The 9,039-nt window shown below is 45.4% G+C and overlaps 1 protein-coding gene across 6 annotated transcripts in view; it reads left to right on the top strand.

Moving 5' to 3' along the window:
• The first annotated feature begins 717 nt into the window (after window positions 1–717).
• Window positions 718–9,039, top strand: part of CHD9 (chromodomain helicase DNA binding protein 9) — a 97,290-nt gene continuing 88,968 nt past the window's right edge. For 3 of the 6 annotated variants that reach the window (XR_012630600.1, XM_074882024.1, XM_074882026.1), the window contains exons 1-2: window positions 1,001–1,188; window positions 8,903–8,980. The gene's annotated coding sequence lies outside the window, so the exon portion shown is untranslated. Of the gene's footprint in view, window positions 929–1,000; window positions 1,189–6,838; window positions 6,945–8,902; window positions 8,981–9,039 lie in introns of those variants that run through there. The other 3 variants (XM_074882022.1, XM_074882021.1, XM_074882023.1) reach the window with 3 other exon arrangements.

Here is a 9,039-nt window from a genome sequence, read left to right as displayed (position 1 = left end):
CTGCCCTGAGGCGCTGGGCCGCCCGCCGCCCTCGTCATGAGGAAACCGCCGACAGCGACTGCGTAAGCGCCTCACGGAAACGTGCCGGAGCTCCAAGTTTCCCTTTCCCAGGGAAAATCCCCGCTCCCCCCGCCGCCCGGGGGCTGGCACGCCGGGCGGGCGCCGCTCCAGCCAGCGCCGCGGCCGCCTCCCCTGCGCGGGAGCAGCGGCGGGGCCTGCCCCGCAGCCCGGCCGGGCCTCTGCCGGAGCCTCCGGAGTAAACGCGCCCGGGATTGGCTTCTGCCGGCGAAGGGGGCCATATTGGATCGGCCGGCCCCGCCGCTCACACACCATTTTATCGGCTCCGCGGCGGCTCCCCCCGCCCCGCCCCGCTCCCCGCTCAGGGCTGCCCCCTCCCGCGGGGGCTGCGGCGCGAGGCGAAGGTGTCTCGGGGAGGAAATTCGCACGCTCCCGTTTCCCCTCTCCGCCCCCCGCGCACACTCCGCCCCGCGCACACCCCTTCCCCTGGCCGCGTCCTCCCTCCGCCCTCCCCTTCCTCCCCCCGCCGGCGGCCCCCTCCGGCCGCGCGCGGCCCCCCCCCCCGCCCCGCCGCCGCCGCTCACACCCCGCCCGCTCCCCCCGCCCCCCCCCGGCCCTTCCCGAGGCGCCGTGTCAGCGCGCGGCGGCGGCCCCCGCGCGGGCGGCCAATCAGCGCGGGGGTGACAAATATGCAAATGCGCCCCCCGGCCCGTCCCCGCGGGTTCGCTGGGGCCGGTGGGGTCGCGGCGCGGAGCGAGTGAAACTTCGCCCCCCGCGCGGGCGCCCCTCCCGCCGGGCTGCGCAGTGGGCGGCGGGGGGAGGAGGGAGAGCCGGGCACGCCGCGCCGCCCTCGCCCGCTCCGCCGCCGCCGCCCGCCTCTCCCGGCCTGCGCCAGTCGCCCCGCCACCCGGTAAGTGCCGCCCTCGGCCAGCGGCTCCCCGGGCGCCCGGGCGGGCGGGGGGAATCCCCCAGGGGGGAGGGGAAGCCGCCGCCGCTCCTGCCGCCGCCTCTGAGTCGCCGCGTCTGCCCGAGGCCGCCCCGGCGGGGAGCTGTCAGGCGCGGGGCATCTCCTCCTCCTCCTCCTCCTCCTCCGCCCCGCGCGTGTGCCTCCTGCCGGGCAGCGGCGGCGGCTCCAGGCGCTGCCGCCGCCGTGTAATGGCGAACCCGGCGGTGAGTACGTGCGAAGGGACGGGCTGCTCCCCGCCGCCTCCGGAGCAGGCCGCGCTCCAGGTGCCGGAGACACCGGCTGGCCCCGGCGCCCCCTCAGCCCCCCGCCCCTCCTCCCGCCGGGGGCCGGCGCGGCGCGGCCTGCTCGCCGCCCGGGCTCTCCCCGCCGCCGCGCCTCGACCTGCTTCCGCCCCTCGCCGACACCGGCGACCGAGCCGGCGGGCGCGGGGCTCCTCGCCGGTGCCTCGCACCTCTCCGGCGGAGGCGGGGGGGCGGCGGCGAGGCGAGCTTTTCCTGGGGGCGGCGGGGGTGGAGCGGGGCAGGGTGGAGGCGGCGGGTCGGGCGGGGGCGCCCGGGGATGCGGTCCCCGCCGCCCCCGTTCTCTCTGCCCCGCAGCGGGGCCGAGGGGGCGGCGCGGGGCCCAGGGGAGGCCGGCGGGTGGGGGCAAAGTTTGGAGGGGAGGAATCGGGCCTTGCCCGGGTAGCGGGGTGGGGGAGAGGCTGGAAGTCCTGGCCCCGGCCTCCTTCAGGTAAGAAGATGGCAGGGCGAATGGAAGAGGGCCGGTCTCCTCCTCAGGGAAGTCGGAGGAGGAGGCTGGCTGCCCCTCTCTCCCCCAGCGGGAAGGAGGCAGTGGGAGGAAGGGCTTGGGTGGAGGAAGGTAGCACAAGGATACCCCCCGCCACCCTGTGTGGATGAGGAAGGGGGCTGCGCGGCAGGGAAGGGATGTGGCACCCTCCCAGGCAGAAAAGTGGGAATGTTGGACCTGGTTTCTCACTACGCAAGATAGTAGGGGTGGGCAGAGAGAGGAATTAGAATAATTTCCCAGGGCAAGCGAAGCAGTAGGAGAGAGAGGAGCTGAGTTTGGCAGCCCACTGGCTTGGATCCACAACAGCAGAAAACGTGGGAGCTGGGAAAGGGATATGGGAAGGGGGAGGGTTGACACTGGTGAGGTGTGTCTGGCGGAGGTGGAGGTGGGCATGCGGTCTGCTGTCCTTCTGGGGTGAGGAGAACCGGCGGCGCATGGCCGCAGGTTCCCGCTGCATGGGTGGAGGCTTAAAAAGGGACTTGGCTCTGGAAGTGCAAGGTTGGAATTTATGGACTGGCATTTTTCAGGTAGGGGCCACAAGCTGACTTCTGTCGGGGATGGCCAGGAGAGGATTTTGAGGGTTAGCTCAGTACTGTATGTGCATAGCACTGGGTGGATAGGTGGCATGCATCTTTATTTTAGTGAAGTGGAGAAATTATGCTATTTCCTAGTGAGGCTTAAAGCAGTGAAATGTTAAAACCTCTTCACTCCCTCTTCAACCACAGATTTTTGTGAACAGGGATAAAAATCGGGTGAAGAGAGTCCAGAATTCTCTCATATGGCTGTATAGCTTTGACATCGAGGTTGCTGATGCATACACTTTCAGTTTGTAAGAAATAGTTTGCACTCCTCGCTGTATCGTAAGTGCCTTGAATTTTAGCAACTAAAAACTTCCTTCAGTTCATGAAAGTTAACTTTATCAGTGTGAGAAAACACGGCTCAGTCTCCCTCCCTTATGTAGAAGAGATCTGAACCCTGTAGTGTTATAATGCGTGCTCATGGGGGACAAAATAGCAATCTGTGCAAAGGGATAAGGTTTCTAGTTCTCCTTTTGTGTCTTTTTTGAGACTTTGTAAGAAGTAGCTGTAAAAAGTAATCCTCCTCTCCCAGGAAGACTAGGCCCATCGGTCCTAAGAGCTCTCTGCATCTGTTTTTAAACCTGTGTCATTTGACACCATCAAGTTCCCATTTGGCAGGTGTGAGGTAAAATAATTATTTCACCTTGTTTTACATGTAATCATTCCTATGCAAATATAAATGTTTAGCATTCAAGGCAGAATGTTAACATTCAGTCATCTCTGAGCAATATCTGAATTTTTAGCCTGGCTCTGAGTTTTAATGTATTGGTTCATAGATGAGCTTCTTGCTAGTTTCTTTCACAAGGTTAATATTTTAAAATTACTAATTATTCCTATTCTGTACTTTAACTATTAAAGAAAGAGTAGCAATTAGTATCTTTTGGTTTTACCTACTGACAAAGTCGCTACACACCTGCAACCCCTCACACCCCTAGTGAATAATGATGAGGCTTCCAAAGTGCCATGGTCTTCAATGCCCAGTTTTTATAAACCAAAGACCAAGAATTAATATACATGTTCTTGAAAGTTAACCAATTCAGGGATCCAAGTGCCAGGCCTTATGTATAAATCAAGGGCACACAGAGACGTTAGTGGGAAGTAAGGTAAGATGTGAACTTCAGATATCAACAACTGTGTGGTTAGTGCACATTGTGAACTCTCTAAAGTAAATATGAAGTAGCTTCCCCCCCCCCCCCCCCCCCCCCACTGGTGTGTAAGCTACATCAATTTACTTTGCATTTATAAGATGATAAGGGCAGGCACATAAGTAGTTACAGTGCAGCAGTGCTGGTTTACTTTGTGCTAACTTGTTTGTGTTCAACCAAGTAGGTCTATTTATAAGAATTCATGCTGCTCTTCAGGATGAAGATGTATTAACTTACTTCACTCTGAGTAAAGCTGTCATTTTTCCTGTAAAAGGAACTGGAATTTTAAGTCTTACAATTTTTCAAGAATTTTGAGGTATCTCAGCACCTACTCATTTCACATGAGCTGCTGGTGCTAAATGCTCCTGAAGATTAGTCCAAGAATGCAGTCATGGAGAAATGTTGATGAAAGCACAGTGTGGTTTTTAAAAAATTATTTTTAGTGATGTTATCTAAAAGATGTATGACATGAACCACCACTAAGAGACTATCGAGGCCCTAAAACAGGCATTGTTCATTTGTTTCCTTTTATGAGACAGACAAGTTAGTGATGCAGGCAGATTAAAACAAAAAGATTGACATGCTGCTTTAAAATTGCCTTGTTTGTGCAACCCATAAAGTAAATAGATAGATGAACTTCTGTTCTTACGTGCTTTATAGGACTAGTTGTAAGATTTTGGGGGGGGGTTATGTTATAATTTTACAATACAAATTTTCCCTATAATTAGACTATATCTTCAAACATTTCAAAAGTACAGGTAAGCTGGACAATTATGTATTTTATGAGTCTCGGTTTTCTCTTTTATATCAGTCTTGCAGAAGTGAGTGCTCGAACACTGCATCATTGTCTTTAATACTTTTGATGCAGTTTAGGATGAGGGCAAGTTGGGTCTGATGGAGTCAAATGTCATGATCCTATTCATCAGTGGGTTGCAGTATTCTGTTTCTTTCCACCACTATATATGAACTGAATTCTCAGTAATGTTTGGTACTTATGTTTATAAATCACCCAGATGAAATGTTTTTCTTTGTTTAACTGAAGTCTGCTAACCCTTAACACTCATTTTCTTTTCTAACCAAACTAGTTTTGTGGATACTTTATGTTCTTCCACTGACCTATCTGTATTTGTCCTTGTAATGGCCTCAGTTCTATCAAACTAAGGAGCTGTGAGCTTAATGAACACTTAAAAATCTCACACTTCCCCAGGCTCACGTAGTGTCTCATTCTATTTTCTAGTGCTCTTCCTGTAGTTAGGAATGGTGCTTCAGGAATGCCGGGTATCTGCGTACACATACATGGGTGATGGAGAAACCATCTGTTTATTTAGTCAAACCTTCAAGAATTGATAGCATTATTGAAAATATTTTAGAATATTGTTGACTTACTCTGTTTCCCTTTCGACAGAAGAAACTATGATGCTGAGAAGTAATTTTGCTGATACAACAGCCACCAGAAAGAGTTTGCAGCTCTTGCTTTGGCTGAAGGAATAGCAGGATTCTAATATTTTATCCGTCTGGCCAATTCATAAATGTGAGAGCAATCTGGCCAAAAGTCAAACAGGCTGAACATGAGACTTTCTTGTTTACAATAGTGCAGGGAGGAGGCATCTGTTTTAAGCAGTATTTTTTCCTAAAGTATTATATGAAAAAGGGATAATGTGCTTTACAATGACTGTGTTTTTGAGTAACAGCATTGTTTGAAACTTGCAGAAGGCCAACTCTAAATCAAACACTTGTTAACAATGTGGTTAATGAAGCTATAGCTTGATTTCAGAAACATTAGCATCTTAATAGTAGTTTCAAACTATATATATATATATAGTAGTGTTCAGATTGATACACAGCTACCTCTTAGAATGAGCTTTAGTGGTCAAGTAAAAGGCTACTTTTGGCAGCACCTTGGAACCAAGTTCCCCTTTCAGTGCTGCCTTTACATTATGTTCACTTACTAAGCTGCAAGAAACCAGTTACACTGGAGGAAGCATTTTTTTTAAATTTAGAATTCAGCAGAAGTATATTGGTATGATATGGCATCTGTCAGTGATTAAATGTGTTGAGATCTTCAACTTCATTCATCCATATTACCAAAGAGGTACCAACTAGTAATGTCTTTAGGTCACCCATATACATGCATCTTTCGTTTTTTAAGATGCATGGTTTTGTTTTAATCTTAAATCAACAGTTAAAATTTGCAGGAAGATGGAAAATGTTCCCATCTTTTTTGTGAAGACAAATAGTAATTTTGACTTCATTCTTTATCTGAGTCATATTAGAAAATGTAGTAACTCTGGTTACCAAATTATTTCCTTCTGCAATGCATTCTTGGGCCCTTTTCTTAGTGTTGCATGAGCTGCATTAAAAGTTTGGTTCACTCTTCTATGTTGGTTACTAAAATTCAGGAATTCCTGCAAAATTTATTCTGCAAATGGCTTTTGAAGAGTAAGTGATTTTATTACATTTGATACTTAACACCCTAATGGAGAAAGTTTTAAGCTTCAGAAAGATTACATCTGTATAATGGCGTGAAAATCTACCTATCTGATATTCCATATGTTAGAAGAAATCTGAGCATTAAATAGGATCTGTTTTTGTTTTCAGTTAGCCTGTAGTAAAGCCATTGTAGTTAGTGGCTTCCACCAACATTAAAAGCAGTGTTAGGTAATACAGTGGGCCTGTTCCATGTAATACGATGTTGGTGGTTTCAGCTTGTAGTTTTTGAAATTATTTTTTGGTAGTGTTCAGAAGCTAAACTAAATGCTAGCTGCAGAGCCAGATTTTTAGGTAAGTTATTAAGAATTAATTCATAGATACCCTTGAGGTACAGATAAGTATTGGCTCATTTAACTGGGGAAGTTTTTTAAAAGTCCACTTTGTCAGACTCTGTGGCAGAGTATTGATATTATAGTAGAAGTTGTCTGGAGTCTCTCTCTGTTGAAGGTGAATTCAGGAACATGTTCTGAGTCTGCTGGAAACCATGAAATGATGAAGAATGTTATTTTGCTTCAGTTAATACCAGTTTTAATTGATTTCCTAACTTAAAAAGAGTATATTGAACAAATCACAAACTCAGAGTGTCTCACTTAACATGTGCTTGGGAGGAACTTTTTGAGTTACTTTGATATCAAATCTTAGAATTTTTTTTTTTTTTTCAAAAAACATAAAAATTGTATGCAGGCTCTCTCTCTGAAAGGTATAGACTTCTGTTAGAGATGAAATTCCTTATGACAGCTGATGTAGTATGGAGTGGGAAGTCTGGACCTGTTCTGTTCAGTAGAGTACTACCATGGTATTCTAATCTGGTTGTGTCAAGACTTGAAATTATGCTCCTTTTTTCACAGAGAAAACTTCTATCTATCAGTGTCAAGTCTTCACAACTGTTGGTCTGTACTCGTAGATGGTGAACCATAGGCATCTGTAAAACAGACGTGATCCTTTGCATTGTTCTAGTTGGTACGTCCAGATTATAAACTTGCAGTAGTTCACAAAGATGCTTATCAGGTTAGAACATGAGAATTATTGGAAGTTAGTGTATTATCAGATTGTGAATTCAAAGAGGGCTATGCTGTGAAGTCTTTTGTCTCTGATGTTTTGTAATGAAATCTTGGTTTAGGCCACATGTGAAAATGAGAAGGCTTTTTTCTGGTTTTCAATGCAAATGTTTCTCTACATCTTAAAATGGCAGTGTAGGCCCTCAGGAAAGATACCAGAATTCAGAAACATATTTTTTAGGTTTAGTTTAAGGTGTAATGGTGAAAGTTATGATAAAACTATAGAAACACTATAATGCTTACATCAGAAATCTGAACAGCACCAACAGGATTTTCTTTTTAAACTTAGAAGGATGCTTGTGTAACTGTCTGTTGACCAGAAGTAAACTGTAAATTACAAATGTATTACACTGAATATATTATTCTAACTCTTTTGACAACTAAAGAGAGTAAAAACAGGCATTCCTATTCTGTACAGATACGCTAAGATCTGTGGGCAGATCTCCTAAAGAAAAAAAAGGTGGGTTTAGTGGTATTCAAACCAAAATAACTTTGGGAATTTTTGCTATCTGTATTAGAAAAATAAGAAGGAACTCGCTGAAGTCCTGAAATTTATGAAAGTCTTCACAGTTACACCTTGGGGAAGCAAAATGGCAATAGTCTTTAAAGAGCAGAACTACTTACTAGTATAGCTTCTTTCAGTAGCCTCGTGGCCAGACCCCTGCACTTAACAGTTTTTTTCACCAAAATAAACTGACTTGGGGACAAATTTTCTTCTTTTCAAGAAGATTCTATGAGCTTCTGGTATCTTTCTAACTCACAATCAATTGTAGCAAATTAAGATGCTATCATTCTCTGTATTGTCCCTTTATTGCAATTAATACCCACAAAATATAGATGACAGAATGTATGTGAAGTCTAACGGGTTTGTTTAAACTAACAAGAGGAAGGGTTAAAACTAAATTGGGAGACTATATGCTGAAGCAGCTGATGCACACATACATGTTTTGTTCTGCAGGCGGTGCTTTGAGGGCAATAGCCTTTGGCAGAGAGGGGAAGAAGTAGTTGAAAATAATACCTTCTTATACTGGTGCTGTTGAATTTTTCTAGAGGTAGTTGCAAACACTGAAGACATAAAAGCAGACAAGAATTTTGTACAAAACTGAATTGTTTTATTAAATTTATGTGCTGTTTTAAAAAATAGAAATTGGGATAAAGTGGTTATTCTAAACTAATTAAAATGAATAGTTTATTTCCTATTACACTAATGTGTGCACAAGTCTGCATTTCAGTGTCCAAAGTGAGAAAGATTGCTGTTGTTCAAAATTTTTTTTCGTACTGCTTTAGGATTCCATCAAGAACATAATGAAGTGTGTATTTAGGGAAATGTATATATATATTTTTTTTTCAGTATTTTATGAAGAGAAGACTATATTAGTTGGGCTGTGGAAGATCATTTTTTAAAAACTTTCTAAGATAGCTTAATATGTATCTAGCCATGTTTATAACAAATCTAGTTCTGGTTCTATTTAATACAGTACAAGCTTTGTTGTGTGTCAGTTAATTTTCCCAATTCAAAATTTGAAAGCAAGCATTAAGACTGTCTGCCAAGGAAGGAGACTTGATAGAACATTTTTTTACCATATCACATTCAACAGATATATATATTTATATAAATATGTAATTAGAAGTTCACATACAGTATAGCTCATTTGAGAATCTGTGGAGATGGATCTCATTTTTCTTCTTAAGAAAGCGTTAAGTTCCAGTTGTGTGGAGTTCTCTTTGGCACTTAGTCTAATCATCAATGATTCTTCCGCTCTCTGAAGTATTTCTTTTATTTTACATTTAGAATAATGTATTGTATGTCTGGTGAATGTATATCTAGTTATATATGTTTTTTTCTTCTTTTCAACACAGGATTTTTCAAACTTTTAAGTACTTCACAATTGTCTCCATATTGGAAGCTGTTCAAGCAAGTGGACCCTGTCCTAAAGAGTAAGAAATATCTTTTTTTCTTCTTTATTTTGAGGATTCACAAAGAATCCAGTTGAGGA

Source organism: Strix uralensis, chromosome 12, assembly GCF_047716275.1.
Source record: "Strix uralensis isolate ZFMK-TIS-50842 chromosome 12, bStrUra1, whole genome shotgun sequence".
NCBI lineage: Eukaryota > Metazoa > Chordata > Aves > Strigiformes > Strigidae > Strix > Strix uralensis.
The sequence above is the reverse complement of the archived record's forward strand: the minus strand, read 5'-3'. Positions and strand labels throughout refer to the sequence as shown.